Here is a 17903-nt window from a genome sequence, read left to right as displayed (position 1 = left end):
TAAATATATTAAACAACAGAGGTCCCAAGTGTGATCCTTGTGGTACACCTGAGGTAACAGAGATGGTATGAGAATAGTAATGATTAACCCTGACAATTTGCGATCTTTGCGTAAGATAGCTCTTGAGCCACTTCAATTCAAGGCCATCAACTCAGTATAAATAAAGTTTATGAATCAAGAGCTCATGATTAACTTTGTCGAAAGCTTTGGAAAAGTCAGTATACACAGAGTCAACTTGTAAACCCCTCTCAAGAGCATCTGTCAAAAAAATCAACATATGTTACGAGACCCAATTCTGCAGATTTTTTAGATGTAAATCCAAATTGTTGGGCCCCTATAATTGGCGAGAAGTCATAACTTAAATAATCGGAAATAATGCTCTCAAAAACTTTAGGAATAGCACTAAGAATAGAAATGGGACGATAGTTACCTATATCCGATTTTCGACCTGATCTATATATTGGAGTGACACAAGAGTTTTTCCAGTAGTCTGGAAATTCCCCTGTTAATAGAGACTTCTTAAATATATAAAAAAGTGGGCGCGATAGAATGAAGCTGAATGTTTTAAGGAAAGTAGGGGGAATTCCATCAGGACCAGGACCTTTGTTGGTATTGAGTTCAGACAGTTTTTCGAAAATTTTTGAAATTTCAATGTGATAATTAGACACATTAACCAAAGGTGAAATCTGGGTTACATGCGGAAGTAAGGATTGGTTTGTATAGACGGAAGAGAATTGGTTAGCAAAAAGATTAGCAATATCAGTTCCATTGAAGGCAGTACGACAGTACGATCTCCAAGAGTCATTGTATTAGGTATATAGTTACTTTCCCTTTTACTACTTACAAATTTCCAAAAGGATTTAACGTTATTAATAAAAGAATGTTCGGTGCGTTGAATGCAATCGGCATAACACTGTTTTGATAAAAATTTACATTTAGTTCTTAAGTTACTAAATGCTGCATAACTTTCTGGACACCTTGTGCTCTTGTATATCTTGTGCGCTGATTTCTTCTCGTAAAGCAACTTCTTCAGCTCAGAGGAGTACCAGCATGGATATTTCTTATCACAGATTTTTTTAGCGGAACAAAACGATCAATGATGGAATAAAAAATGTAAAATACTGAAACCATGTCAGAGAGCTTTTTTCCTTGAAGTGCGCCATCCCAATTAATTGCTTCGAGGGAAGATCGAATTGCTGCATAGTCAGCATGAACAAAGTCATAATAATACTCTTCACTAGATGAATGATCATTTGTGATTTTGAGTAGCAACCCAGGCAACCAAGTGACGTCAACAACGTCGAGGAAACGTCAGTATTTGGTGGAATATATACACGTGGTTGAACATTACGTCATATCGACGTCTCGAGTGATTATTTAAGGAAATTATTATTGGAAACAATGGAAACTCCGCAGATGTTTTAGAAAGGTAGGCGAAACAATTTTTATTTACTATTCATTTTTCCCTGATATTAATCAATAATGATGAATTTTGCAAGCAATAACATTATTTCTCTTATTGTTTTAGATATTCATTGAAGCTGAAAATAATTGGAGATTTAGATCCATATACAATTCAGTCATCAGAATTGGATTTTACAGTGCATTCCATCAATTACTGTTATAATATGCTATTATAATAGATACATAGACTGGTAGAGTCTCACAGTTACTACTTTAAGCAGCAGATGAAAGCATACAAAAGCCTTCAGGCACATAAAAGCCTTCACAACTGGATTTGTTTTGAAAGATTTGATGTTTTGATGATTGCTATATTATTGTTGGAAAGGTAAGTCTTTATTTTATTTATTCACCATTAAGAAATATATGGATAACAGTATTAGTGTCTTTCGGATAAATGGGTTTTAAATATTAGATTTATTTACGTTTATATATCTGTATGAAACCAGACATATTGTCGTCCTAATTTGTAAACTGTGTAACTCCATATTTCTCTGAAAATGAGTTATTACTGCCATTTATTTGAAAAAATCCCTACTCGTTTAAAAAAGGATGCACATGCATATTTTTACCAGAAGAGTAAATAGTGACATCTTCGTATACACCGTATCTCCCTTGCAGCACACGATTGACCTCACTGTTTAGAAAGTGATATTTTCAAGAAAGAGTTGGTGGTAAATAATATTAATACACTCATTTAAACAATATAGTTACAAATGTTAGTACCTATCTATAAAATATTCCATTTTAGCATTCTATCTTTTAAAATGGGAGATACGTAGTATTCGCATTAGTCATATTTAGAGAAATAATTTTTTGTGCTTCTGTAAAATTTGGATAAATGGAGTTACGCAGTTTACAGATTAGGTCGACGACATGTAATTGCTATGATAGAAAAGAGAATAATAAACAGTCATGATTGTTTGTTCTAAAATTATATTATATGAATATCTGATTTTAAAATATTCTCAGTCATTGTAAAGAACGCAAATACTCTAATGAAAATAAATTTGTGTAGTTGAAGCATTCCCACAAAGATAAAATATTTTTTTTAGGTGAAGATATCCCAAAAATCTAATGCTTAACCACTAGATGCTTGGGTGATAGCCAGTTCCAATGGTATGGCCGGTAATAGTGAAGTTTGCAGCCATATTGCAGCAATCTTATTTGCAGCTGAGTATGCCCACAGCAAGACAGAAGAAGAAGAATCCAATGCATGTACAGATGTTACAGCTATGTACATTCTCTGGTGAAAAACTAATGAGTTTTCAAGCTGTTCAGTCAGAGTGCTTGTTGCGCTCTCTAAACGAACTGAAATATAAGACGGCTTTGGCTTCATGTTGCAGCGATATGAAAATGGTTAGTCATTTTTAATTATAATGTATGTACTTCTTCATCATGAGTATTTATGTATAGGGCTTTTCATTCACAGTCAGTTGTTTCGAGCTTCTGTCATGTGTCACATAATATTAATATATATCTACATCATACGTTTACCAATGATACACACCAAAGACATATGGCGTAGATATATTAATATTATGTGACACATGACAGATGCTCGAAACAAATGACAGTCGATAAAAAGCCCTATTAGTTGCTATTAGTCTTTTACGTGTGTATTATCAGATATCACATGTAAATTGTTTTTATCATTTTAATTTGGTCATTACAGTCCCTTAATCAAAAAATATATTTTTCAGGTGTCTGTGGATCTTTTTATATGCAAAAATTTGTAATAATTATTTGAAATCATTTTGAGGATTATAAGAGTATGGAAATATATGTGAGAACACAGACTATTATAGTTTTTGTCCTATTTTTTATCATTCAATCGTCTTCTTTAAAATTTATAAATATAAAGCAGATAGTTTTCATTGAAGTTCAATATATTGGGTCTTATTTGTATGTATTCATTTTTGACTAAAGGTACGATTCCGATAACGACTGCAGACAGCAACTGCAAACATCAGTTGCAGTTCTCGGCGTTATGGACGTTACTACTTTGCACTATTTATCTGTATGAGACTGATTCCGACATCTGACTGCAACTGCTGTCCGGCAGAACGTCAGTTGCTAATAATTATGCAAATTATTAGTGCAAAATAATGACGTCTGTCATGGTGACAACTGTAACTGCCATCTGCAGTCGTTGTCGGAATCGTACCTTTAAAGTGTGTGGTATAATTATAATAATTATATATATATTATATAACTTAAATGGTTTAAACTTAAGTTTGTTATTACATTGTGACTTAAATGTTTAATTTGTTAATAAATGATTTATTAGTTTATATGTTGTTTCACTTTTGACACAGTAAATACTTATAATATAAAAAGTGAAAATTCTATGTATGTTATATATGTTGCATTGAGGATATTGTAATTCTATGCATTTTAACAAGCCTTCAATTTGGTTTTACTTAAATGGAAAAATTGCAATACTAACAATGCCCATACGAATAATTGAATGGGCCTACCTAATAACGTTGTAAGCGCCACATGGTTTGATTTTGAGAAGTCAAAGAAAAAGTTTAATTATTGTGATGATGGTGAGTTTATACATTTTAAGGGTTAGTAATACAGTTTTTAAATACAAAATACAAACTGTATTACTCACCTTTAAAATGTATAAACTCACCATTATCACAATATAAAACTTTTTCTTTGACTTATCAAAAACAAACCATGTGGTGGACCCATTCAATTATTGTGTATTTCTAAAACCATAAAATGAAAATTAAATCTAAAAAACGACGCAAAATCGACGTAAAAACTACGTTTTTCATATCACGTATTTAAAACGTGATAAAAATGACGTGACTTATGGTGGGACATATTCACGTGATATTCGACGTCGAAAAAACGTGATAAACTGACGTCGTTTGGTGATAATTATGACGTTTTTTCAACGTTTTGTAAACGTTATTTGGTTGCCTGGGAAACTGCATTCAAGCGGAGGATGACATGTGTCCACTGGAATTAAAGTGTTGATAGCCTTCAATACCCAATGGAGATAAAATGAGATCAAGTGTAACTCCTCTATCGTTGGTTATTTCGTTGATCTGGAAGAGATTGAAAAAAGCACAGATATTGGATATAGTTTCAATAGAATCAGCTTCGGATTGTGTAGCTGTAGGCTGAGGAGAAGCAACGGAACAATAATCATCGACATCCCAAACTGCAGATGGAAGATTAAAATCACCCAATAGAAAAAGGTTTGCTCTATCGTATTGCTCGCTTATAGTGATAAGCTGTTCAAAGTACGATTGGTATAAAGTAGCTATAGATTTAGGTGGAAAATATACTGTACCGATTATAAATTTGTTATTAAAGAGAACAAACAACTGTTCAATCGAAGGATCAGACTGAATTTGATAAGAAGGAATTGAGTTCTTAATGGCAATTAATACTACCCCACCTCTACTGAAGACACTGGAGTCCTTAGAGCGGTCGGTTCTGTAGATATTGTAGTTGAGAAGCCCAAGTTCAGCATCCGTAATTTCAGGTGTGAGCCAGGTTTCAGTTAAGATAATGATATCATAGGAACAGTTGCTGACATTCAAGCTGAGGTCAGACAGTTTAGTTCTTAGTCCTCTAACATTTTGGTAATAAAGTAAAGGGCTGCCCGGTCTTAGTTTTTTTACAGATTTTCGGTGTATTGTTGAAGTATTTAATAGTTAAATTCTGCTCACCAGCCTGTTGACGCACTGTTAGTTCGTTTTTCACTGAATCGAGTCGCTTTTTATGATAGGGAGTTTGATCAGATAGGAAAAATATTTTATTTATAATAGTCTCCCGTTTTATACCGCTCACGTGGCTTTGGGAGTATAGCAGGGTAGTCTGCTATATCTAGGGCCTACAGTATACAAGGAAGGTAACAGGGCCAGTGCTACGCTTCAACCGCCTATTATTACCCCTGGTTTTACCCAAGGTACTCATTTTATTCAGGCTGAGTCGACCTGGGGCCTATAAACATTTTTAAAAATGTCTAATTGTTCTTACCGGCGCGCGGCGGTAGGATTTGAACTCCGGACCACCGGCACGCTAGCCTAGCACACTACCACTCGGCTACGCCGGCCCTAAAAAATATTTTATTTGCCTGGCCTAATTTAACTTTGTTTCTTAAGATTTGATGCACTTTGCGAGCCGAGGAAAGAACGACTTTAATTGGTCTATGTGTTTTTATTTTTCTTCCCAAAACGAAAAATATGTTTACTGTTGACACTTATCGCACCTTCACTCGCTCCAGATAAAAGTGTTTTTATTTGATTAATATCCTCAGTTAAAGTTGATGGTTCTGGGAGATGAAGATAAGTAAATTATTTGATCTTTTTTGGCGTTCGTGTAGCTCGTTTATGATGTCGTCGGTTATTAGACGACATCATCCGACGAGGAAGACGTATATGTAGAGGAAGTGAAAAATACATATTGTTCTTCTAAGAAATTAAAGAATGCTGTGCTATATGCTAATACATGATAACACTCAGTTGCAGCTTTTGAAACTAAATTTAGAGAGTGGGTGACACAAGGAATCCACGACTCCAAGGCATTAAGGTACACGTGGGTGCTCCGTGTAACAGCTCCACATAGTGGATACGTTGGCGCTCACCCTTTTTGATTCAACCGGTTTGCGGGTTATATGTATATAGGGGAGCGCATGCCGTATCCATTTGAGCAGCGAGCACCCACGTATGGATACGTACCTTTTTCATATACCCATACATATCAATCATATTGCTTTTAATTTTATAAATGTCACTACACAAAATCAAGGATTTACACACTACATAGTACTTACTGCGTTTTCTCAGGTTCTTAACCAGTCCTATAATATGGAAATATGGTGGGAAATATACTAAGAGGATTGATTACAATAGCGGGTATCTAACACATTCCCATTTTTTAAAAATTAAACATCCTATAAGCAATATATTCCAATGATAAAAACGAAAATAAACACCACGTGTGAATTTGTGACACATTTTTTTGTTTGGAAACTTTTCCAGAGTAGCCAACATTGATTTGATGTCATGACTATCACGGTCCATTGATGTGGACAAATGTGGGTCTCGGACATCTACTAACCATTTGTATCGACATTTTGATAGCTACTTTTACATGTCTATTTAGTATGTACTGATGTTAGTGCTTACGGATGGATTTATCATAGTTTTTGGGCAATGGATGAATTTTACCAATCTCATTATCATGGTATGAGGCGAATTTTCTCCAATTTGATTTTTTCAGTTTCTTTTTAAACATGATATAGAGAATAATAGGATTATATGAGAATTTCTGAATGTTTTTATTATTAAAAACATATTATGAAATATTGATTTTACTATACTAATTTATTTATTGTACTTGGTAATAATCATTAGTACAAAAAATACTTTAGAACTCTTTTAAGACCTGCATATCTTTGTCTTCTTCATGTAACTGATTTTATATGAAAAGGGAAAAAGGATAACTAGTGCAGTAACTGAAGGTGGATATGAGCTATATTACCTCCGATTTCATTGAACCTCCATCGATTTGCATGAAAATTGGTGAGTGGTTAGAGGATATCTCAAGGAACAAAAGTGACATGGTGCCGACTTGCGCTTTTACCCTGGGGGTGGTTGCCACCCCTTCTCAGGGGTGAAAATTACTTTATTAAAAATAACCCCATAATTCGATAGAGGGACAAATTGTAAGCAAAATTTGTTATATAAAGTTATTAAAATAAATCAATACTTTTTGAGTTATTACAGATCAAAGATTTTAATTTTTCGTGAGAAAAATGCATATTTTTAAACGATTTTTCATAAATAACTCAAAAACTATAAGTTTTTGCAAAAAAAGTTAATATTACCAAAATTGAAACTAATAAAAAACAAAATAAACTTCTTACCAGAAAAACCTTTTAATGTTAACAACTAAAAGTGAGTTATAGGTAATTGAACGTATATTTTTTTCGGCGAGTACCCCAATCTTAAGTATTTCAGCTTAAATAACGGGAAAATGATGCATTTGATAACATAAACTTATTAACATTTTTGTCAAAGTACTTAGAAATATCTATCAAGTGAGCCCCTGAACAAGTTAATAGCATTAAAATTTATGCTGCAAAAATTTTTCAAATTTTATCTCTTAAAAATTTTTCCAAAAAATGTTATTTTTTTTAATATATCCGTTATTTTTTACATCAGGTTCACCTAAAAACCATTTGAAAGTTAATTCCAAAGGCTATTAAACCACGTTGAATTTAATCTTTTAAACCCCTTATTTTTTTAAAATAAAAGGTTAAGTGGCCCAGGTTGCATGGTTCTTGCAGCACAATTTAAGCTTTAAAAGTTTCTATCTCGGTTATTTTTTACCCTACAGAAATAGTAAAACAGGCAAAATATTCGATACAGAAAAAACTAAAATTTGGTTATACAGTCAAACCCGCTTATTAGAATACCTGTTAAAGGAATATCCCGGTTTAAGGAATAGAAATTTGAGAACCCGAAAGGTTTCTAATAGCCACCAATGACCGGTTATTAGAATATCCCGGTTATAGGAATACTTTCGCTTGGCACGAAGGCTATTCCAATAAGCGGGTTCGACTGTATATAATTTTTTACGTATATTGAATATTTTTGGAGTTTTTATCAAAAGAAAATGAAAATTACGATAATTAAAAAAATTTAAATTATCTTTTTGAAGTTATACTTCTTTACGATCGAGGGAGAAATTTTATAATTGCCTGGCGCATGCGCATACAGACAGTATGTAGTTCGTTGCTAATCTTTCAAATTATGTATCGGCGCAAACAGTGGCGTAGCTAGGGTGGGGCGGGGGGGGGGCGGTCCGCCCCGGGTGTCACCCCTTCAGGGGTGACACCCGAGAGACCCGATCACAAAAGAATAAATCATTAATTTGTGACTTTACTCACGTATCAATCTAAAGTTCGATATTATTTTGTGAACACACGAAACCACAGTATAAATAGGGACACTAGAACTGCTCTGAGAAAAATTGGAAGTAAAATCGTAAAAAGAAGTAAAGAAGTAAGAAGTAAAAAAGGCGCATGGCGACCGCGCAAGGTTACCAGTCGCTAGACCGCTAGAGTACCACTCTCGCATTGCTACGTACCGGTTAACTTCCGGTAGTACTTCTTGAGATCAAAGTGCCTACATAGAAGAAATTTTACTGTTCCTCTTTATACTGTTCCTCTTTATACTGTGACGAAACCGAGAGAAGTCGAGGTGTAAGAAGCATTTCTTGGATTTTTTTCCGTTAAATGGAAAAAAGCAGTTAATCTAAGTAACGAAATTCTCAAGAAGCTTGAAATTGATGGTGTAGAAATATTATGAAATACCGTTCACAGGGATACGATAATGCATCTGTTATGAGCGGCGTACATGGAGGAATACAAGCTATTATTAAAGCAAAAATCAAAAAGGCCATTTTCCTCGGATCTATTGATCATTTAATTAATTTATGTGGCCAGCACTCTTTTGCACAAAACACATCTTGTATAACATTTTCCAGAACTGAAGAAGCAATTTTTAAGTTTTTTATGTGTTTCCATTAGCTGCTAGGAAGTGCTTATTAAACACAGCAAAACATCTGTTAAGCGACTTTCCACAACGCGTTGGAGTTCTCAGTCACTGCGCACTATGCTGGCTGCAGTTAAAGTATTGGCAGAACATTTTTATAGTGTTGTTCCTTCAATTTACAAAGTCTCTCATCAACAAGAAAATTTATACACCAGAGGTGCCACACATAACCTTATGCCCGCTTTGTATAATTAAAGGCATTGATCAATCAGCGACCAAAATAGGGGTACTTCGTCTTTATATTGAAGAAAAACATAATCATATTATAAAATAAAGTAATACATATATTTTGCAACGACAAAATATGAAGACGACGACATTTCTACCTAAAAACTCTACACTTCGAGCCGAACTTCAAAAAGATAATATTATGTTGAAATGTTTTGACATTCAATGTTGAACTCGAAACCAGATCAGTCCATCCATATGGCTTTTTTGTTCGAGGCTATGCAGACACACACTTTAACTTTTCCACGAACAGTAAACAGTTGAAATTAGCTGTTTCAACATTTTGTGACTTTTACCATGAAGAGGTATCAGAAGAAGACCTCCTGCTAGAAATACCAAGGCTTAGAAGACTTTTACAAGCGGCCAATATTACAGTATCTAAATGGTTAGCTGTAGACTTTTTAAAATTCATGGTGGAATGCGATTTTATGGAATCTCTCCCAAACTTGGTCGCCTTAAACTTGTTTATGACCATTTTTGCATCGGTTGCTTCATGTGAGAGAAGTTTTGGGAAGCTAAAATCAATCAAGAATTACTTGCGAGAAACAATGACGTCAACAAGGCTTAATAACCTCGGTTTATTAACTATCGAACGGAGCAATTAATGTTAGGAGAATGGAGCGGTCAATGTTAGGAATAACAATGCGAGACAAAATCAAAAACGAAGAAATTAGCAGAAGAACAAAGGTGACTAACGTCATCGAAAGGATAGCCAGGTTGAAGTGGAGATGGGCAGGACACATAGCTAGAACGACAGATGGGCGATGGACGAAGAGGTTACTGGAATGGAGGTCTGGAGAAGACAAGAGAAGCGTCGGTCGACCGCCTACAAGATGGACTGACGACTTAAGAAAGCTAAAAAAACTGGATCAGAGCGGCGCAGGATAGATGGAGATGGAAACGAGGGGAGGAGGCCTATGTTCAGCAGTGGACTATTGAGGCTGGATGATGATGATTAACTATCGAACATGAAGCAACACAAAACATAAATATAGAAAATGTGATTTCAGAACTTTTCGCTAGTAAAGCTAAAAAATATTTTAATTCATTCACATAGTGTAAAACAAAAAAGTAAATAAACTATTATATAGAACTGCCGGGAACTAGAGAGTGGTAGCTCGAGATAGGGAGACATGCAGAAACTTAAGAGGCCTATGTTCAGCAGTGGACGATAGCGGTTAGACGACGACGATGATATACTATTTACTGCAGTTTCGTTAACTATAATTCTTAATTTTTTCATTATTCAAAACATACGGTTATGGGATTTTTAGGATTTGGGGTGACACCATCGATTACCGCCCCGGGTGTCACCCACCCTAGCTACGCCACTGGGCGCAAATAAGCCATTAAAATAATATATTAGTGTTTTTTAGTAAATGTATTATTTATTATAATTTTTGGTGAACGAATATCCGAAACGTCAATAACAGGCGCCTTGATAGCCTGGTTGGTAGAGCATTGGACCAGAGATCGAGAGATCGCGGATTCATATCCCGGACAATTCATATTTTTTTTTTAATTTTTGGCATTGTTAAGTTTTGGTAATTATTGTTAATTTTTTGTATTGTAAATATAAAAAATAATTTGTCTAAAGTGGATTGGTTGGCCAAAGATGCAATAAAAAAAGGTGAGGTCCTAACTCAGATCTTATCGACAGGAAAATATGGAAAAACAATGGAAAAATATTTCAAGCATGTCAAAAGATTTATATTTTTCATTACATCAAGAACTTCCTTCGCCACATGAATACATATTTAAGTATAACATACCAAAGCTAGATATTTCTACTATCGTCAGATTAAAAACTCGACACGGAAACTATGAGGCACATCTGCACAAATTAGGAATAGTTAATTCATCAGTTTGTTTTTGTGATAATGTTCCGATTAGTTAGATAGTTTAGTTCTTTAAGTGAAGAGTGTATTCAATTTTGGTAATAATAACTTTTTTGTAAATGATTAGTTTTTAAGTTATGCGTGGAAAACAGCCTTAAAACATGCATTTTTTTTTGCGAAAAAAAGAAAATCTTTGATCTTTAATAACAATAACTCAAAAAGTATTGATTTATGTTAATTAACAAATTCTGCTTAGAATCTATCCCTCTATAGTATTATTTTGAATAAAATAATTTTCACCCACGAGAAGGGGTGATATCCAACCCCAGGGTAAAAGCGCAAGTTGGCATCATGTCACCTTTGTTCCTTGAGGTATCCTCTAACAACTCACCAATTTTCATGAAAATCGATGGAGGTTCAACAAAATCGGAGGTAAAAACCTTCAGTAACTGCACTAAACGGAATACTTGTATAGTAGTCTAGGCGCCAAATAGAGGTCACCGTGTCCTTTTCAATTCTGATGGACAAACTCAACGGTTTCTTATGGATTTTTGGCTGCTGATTACGAATTTCGAAGGTGGATTTCGATCCGAGTGGTCAAAAAATTGTTATAAACAATTTAATTGTTTATAAGGCTCTGGCCCATAAACTAAAAGAGATAAAAAAGAATGTTTCAAATAAAATTTGTTCGTTGATAAAAAACGAAGAAAAAAACGTTTACTAAACGTAAATCCAACAATTAGAACTCAAGATATTGTAAAATTAGTGCACAAAGCAAATTGTAAAATAAATATTTTTCGAAACTTTATCGATCCTATCTCGGCTTCTACGCATGCAAATGAGCCTTAGAAGGTCTCATTTTTAAGCTTCATTAATAGGCTTCCAAACAGAGTTTGCTAAGTTACTTGATCTTCATTTGTTTTAACGTTATAAGCGTTTGAAGTTATAATTTTCTTAAAAAAATTGTACATTAATTTGTTTATAAGGGTTTCAAACAAATTTGAGCTGTAAACAGTTATACTTTAATTAACAATAATGATAGAAGAACTCAAAAGGGATAATTTGAGCTTAAGAAAATGTTCGTAAGTTTATTTTTGGTCAAGATATCGATATTTTAATGACGCGCTATGTCAAGCAGTCAAATATTTTTCGACGCTTTATCGATCGTAACTCGGCTTCTACGCATGCAAATGAGCCAATATGTGATATCCATATAAAAATGGATCGAGTTATTTTGCAGCATCATCATTGCACATAAAACGAGCATTTATGTTGTGGAGGCATACACACAATTGACGTGCCTTGATGATGCTGCAAAAGAACTAGATCCACTTTATATGGATACTATCCAATATCCACTAGATCAGTGGTTCCCAACCTTTTTCCCTCGAGGACCACAAGATCTATAAGAAAACGTCTGCGGACCACATGATTTTATAACTAGGTAAATTAAATTGAGAACTAGAGAAATATATTTTAAATCCTTTAATATACATTGTATTAAGAGTAAGTAATTAGAAAAAAAACATAGTTATAGTCTTAATATAGTTATAGAAACATTATAAATCTATTGTAAAACGCTTACAAAATATGACACTAAGTCTCTCAATGACTTCCTTGGTTTTGCATTTTACTGGCAAGATCTTCGATATTTGGCTTCAAAGAGGTCAAACTCAACCTGAATGGAGCATCCAATTTCAATAAACTGTTACGATGCTTATTCTTAATAACATTTAGTGTTGAAAATGCTGTTTCACAAAGATATGTAGAATTGAAAGGAAGTAGAATTTTCAAGGCTTTTTGGCTGAGGGTTTGGTACTCATCAAGTAACTTGATCCAAAAGCTTGCAATATTGTCACATTGTATTTTGACAACTTCAAACTGAGAATCAGAAGATATCTCAATAAGTTCTTCCTGTTCATTAAGTGTAAGATCAATATCCTTGAGTGGTAAAAAAGGATTTGCCACCCACAAGTTTTTAGAACTGACGTCAGAACTGGCAGGGAAATAGTTGTCAAAATACCCTTGAAGCGATGCTATGTAAGCCTTTACCAAAGATGACAGCTGTTCTTTATTTATATTCATACCTTCCGTTTCTATTATAAATTCAGAAAACAGATTAAACATAGCAAAAGATCCTTTCTCTACTTCAGTTTGCCATAACTTTAACTTTTGTTTGAATGCAGTAATTTTTTTCCACAGATCGAATACTGTGTGTGAGGGCCCTTGAAGACCAAGATTCAGCACATTTATAATTTCAAATATATCAGTCAAAAAAGCAAGTTTAGCCACCCATTGTCCATCCCGAAACACAGCCGCTAGTTCTGGATTGTTTTTGTCAAGGAACATACAAACCTCCTCTCTAAGTTCATAAAATCTGGCCAATACACGCCCTCGGGATAACCATCGTACTTCAGTGTGGAGGAGAAGTTTGGAATGAAGCGAGCCCATATCATCACAAAGCGTAGCAAACAATCTTGAATTAAGAGCTTTGCTCCGGATTAAATTCACAGCCTTTACAACTGTAAGGAGGACTTCATTGAGTTCAGGACTCAACTGTTTGGTTGCTAGCATTTCTCTGTGAATAATGCAGTGTGTTATTTGTACTTCGGTTTCCGCTTCTTTCAGTACAAAACTTTTAAGGCCTTGTTTGGAGCCTGTCATAGCAGCCGCGCCGTCAGTACACAATCCAACACAGTCTTTCCAAGATATTTTATGCAACTTTAAATACCCATCAACAGCATTAAAAATGTCCCGACCTTTTGTATGACCTGGCAGTTCAATAGATGTCATGTATTCTTCATTTAATTTCTTTTCTTCATGATCAATGTATTTTACATACACCAGTAAAATTTCTTTATTTGTAACATCGGTAGACTCATCTAATTGCAAAGAAAACCACTTAGATTGGTGAAGCTTTATTATGAGTTGGTTTTCAACATCTGCTGCCATCGATTCAACTCTTCTAGTAACTGTATTATTTGATAGAGCTATGTTTTTCATTTTTTTAGCTGACTCTTCACCAAGTACTTCTTTAGTGGGTTCAAAAATACAGGGTAAAATTAAATCTTCTCCTATTGTAAATGGTTTTTTTGCTTTTGCTATTTTCAATGAAATTAAAAAAGATGCTTTTAAAGCAGCCTTATCCTGAGAAGAATACTGTTTCATTACTTGTTTTGCATTTTTAAGCCGAGTTTCCTTGCGCTTGAAAAAATCCAATGGTTTTTGAACAAGTTCTTTGTGTTTTGTCTCAAAATGACGCATGAGTTTGGCCGGTTTCATAGCTTCATTGCATAAAACCTCTGAACATACAACACACTGAGGCAAATGAACATCTCCATCTTCTTTAAAAGTAAATCCATATTTTAAGTATTCTGGGCTGTACTTACGATTGGCTGGTTTTCTACTTTTAGGTTCACTTAAAACAAACCTGTCACTAACACTCGTACTAGCACTAGGTCCGGGTTCACTTTCATCATGTGCTCTTTTTAAAAACTTAAACAAATTCACTTGCTTACTCATTGCAGTCTCTCACGCTGTACATACGGTACGTGACACTAGACACTACGACAGACAAATGGCCATGGAACTCAGGAGAAGGTAGACAATGCTGGGCGGGGGTGCGGCTACACAGCGGCGGAGGGGAATGACCGAGCTTGAGAGTGGTGGAAGCATGTGTCCGCCCGCCCGCAGTGACTATTAATAGCCTACCCTCTCCGCGCTCGCGCTGTGCCACTGTCACTCCACGCCTAACATCAGAAATAAAAACAGCATTACTCATGTGGCATACTTTCATAACAAACGTATCTCCGAGGATGAATGTCTCATTATACAGGGTGTTTCATTAATAATTGTCCATATAGTAACTGGAGAAACATTAGCACAAAATATGAAGATTTAACCTAAAACACTTAAATAAAATGTGGTTCCTTACTGAGTTACAGGGTGTTTTATCTTAAAATTTAAAAAATATTTTTACTCAGAATTTTAAAACTATTCGACGTATCCTTTTCATACTTGGCAGAAAGTATAGATACTGTACAAACTACTAAATTATGTCAAACAAACGTTTGTGGCTATTACCAGAGGCGTACGACGGGGGAAAGTGAATGGTTGACCCTTTCCAAATTCTACGCCACTGGCGAAATTGCTATTTTAGTTCAATTTTTGAATTCTCGAATACTTTCTATGAAAATAATATACTCCTCATTCGTAACGATAAAGTCATTAGTTTTCGAGATATTTGAAGTTAAAAATGAAACGACACGGTTATTTTGATTAATGTGTTGTGTCACTTCTTTTTATTTTCAAATATATCGAAAACTAATCATTTTATCGTTACGAATGAAGAGTATATTATTTACATAAAAAGTATTGCAAAATCAAAAAATTACACTAAAATAGCAATTTCGTCAGTGGCGTAGAATTTGGGAAGTGTCAACCAGACACTATCCCCTGTCGTACGTCTCTGGTAGTAGCTAGAAACGTTTATTTATCTCAATTTAGTAGGGTGTACAGTACCTACACTTTCTGCCAAGTATGATAAGGATACGCCAAATAGTTTTAAAGTACTGGGTACAAATAATTTTTAAATTTTAATCATATGAATCATATCATAAATCAATCAAAATAACTGTGCCGTTTTATATTTAACTTCAAAAATCTCGAAAACTAATGATTTTATCGTTACCGATGAAGAGCATATTATTTACGTAGAAAGTATTGGAGAATCTAAAAATGGCACTAAAATAGTAATTCCTCCAGTGGTGTAGAATTTGAGAAGGGTCAACCATTCACCATCCCCAGTCGTACGCCTCTGGTAGTAGCTAGAAACGTTTGTTTATCATAATTTCGTAGGGTGTCTAGTAGTCGCACTTTCTGCCAAGTATGAAAAGGATACGTCGAATAGTTTTAAAATGCTGAGCCAAAATAGTTTTTAATATTTTAGATAAAACTCAGTAAGGAACCACATTTTATGTAAGTGTTTTAGGTTAAATCTTCGTATTTTGTGCTAAGGTTTCTCCAGTTACTATATGGACAATTATTAATGAAACACCCTGTATAGCCAGTAAAAACATTGTTATACTCGTATTGATGAAGAAAACCGTGAATTATAAGACGTACTCTGAAAAAGCCCGCGGACCACAAGTAAACTCGGCGCGGACCACAAGTGGTCCGCGGACCACGGGTTGGGAACCACTGCACTAGATAGTGGATAGATTATATATAGAATATAGTGGACAGATTATATCTATATCATATAGATCAGGGGTCGGCAACCTTTTTCGGATGGCGGGCCATGTTCAAAATAAAAAATTTTATGCGAGCCGCATATTCAAATGTAGCTTAAATAGTCTTCTTCTTCAGTATGTTTGCATCCATCCCTGGACAAAGGTCTCCCCATGAATTCTTCACTTATCTCTGTTTTGTGCTATTTAGTGCCAGTATCTACCCATTTTTGCTTTGACGTCGTCTAGCCATCGTTTTTGTGGTTTTGCTTTAGTATGACCGGGCTCGAGTGGTCTCCAATGTATAATGTTTCGCGTCCACATGTCATTGCTTTGTCATGGCCAGTTCCATTTTATTTGCGCAATTTTTCCAATTGCATCTTCCACCTTCGTCCTGCGTCACATGTCCTTACAGCTTAGTCCTAACATAGCTTGTTCGATGGACCTCTGTGTTGATCTTAATCTATATTCATCTTTCATCTATTTTAAGGCATTTATAACGTCCTCGTTTGTAATTTTGGTAGTTCAGATTTTACATTTAATATTTCCATACCGAGGTTTTCTGGTTTTTTTTTTATGTTGAACGAGTATATTACTGTATAAATAGTAATATTCAATATTTATTAAATTATTTTTCTAATTTATAGTGATTCCATTTATGTATATCTGTTATCAGGTGTATTTGTTGTCGGTCTTTCCTATTTAGAGTTTTTAACACTTTCATACTCTTGATTTTCCCTATAATATTTTCGATTTGTTCGGTATTTTAGTCCCTGATGTCTTGTCTTATCCTTTTTCTCTTGCCTTATTAAGTTCCTTATATTTTAGTGAATTTCGGTCCATGCAACTGTTGTCCTCAAGCGTCTGTTGTCTTTAATTTATTATTTTTCATAAGTTTGTTGATTTTTCCTAAAATTACATTAGTGCATTGACGGGCCGCACAAAAAGTTTCAAAGGGCCGCATGCGGCCCGCATGTTGCCGACCCCTGATATAGATAATTAGACTCTAGAAGCCCCAGAAAGTTTTAGTTTTACTGCCTACAAGAACAGACTTAGTACCACCATGTAACTGTAAAAATTGCTCTAAGAACTTATGCAGATGTCAAAAAGCTGAGATTCCCTGTATATCTCGATTCAGATGCATGAAACAAAAAGTTTGTAAAACTAGTATTAATAAATAATATCAACTTACTTTTTAGTTCTATTTCTGAAATACATATTAGTTTTTAATGTTTTTTTTCTCATTTACTACAAAAAATAGAAGACAATGTAAATAGAATGAAAATTAATACGAGATACAGTATGATGATTTGATTTATAAGAATTATATGATAAAATTTTATTAGGATTACAAACATTTTCGTAAGCTCAAAATGTTCCTTTTGAGTTCTTATATCATTATTGTTAATTAAAGTATAAATGTTTATGGCTTAAATTTGCTTGAAACCCTTATAAGCAAATTAATGTACATTTTTTTAAGAAAATTATAACTTCAAACGGGTGTAACTTTAAAACAAATGAAGATGTAATTTAGCAAACTCTGTTTAGAAGCCTATTAA

This window comes from Diabrotica virgifera, chromosome 9, assembly GCF_917563875.1.
Source record: "Diabrotica virgifera virgifera chromosome 9, PGI_DIABVI_V3a".
NCBI classification, from domain to species: domain Eukaryota; kingdom Metazoa; phylum Arthropoda; class Insecta; order Coleoptera; family Chrysomelidae; genus Diabrotica; species Diabrotica virgifera.
The sequence above is the reverse complement of the archived record's forward strand: the minus strand, read 5'-3'. Positions refer to the sequence as shown.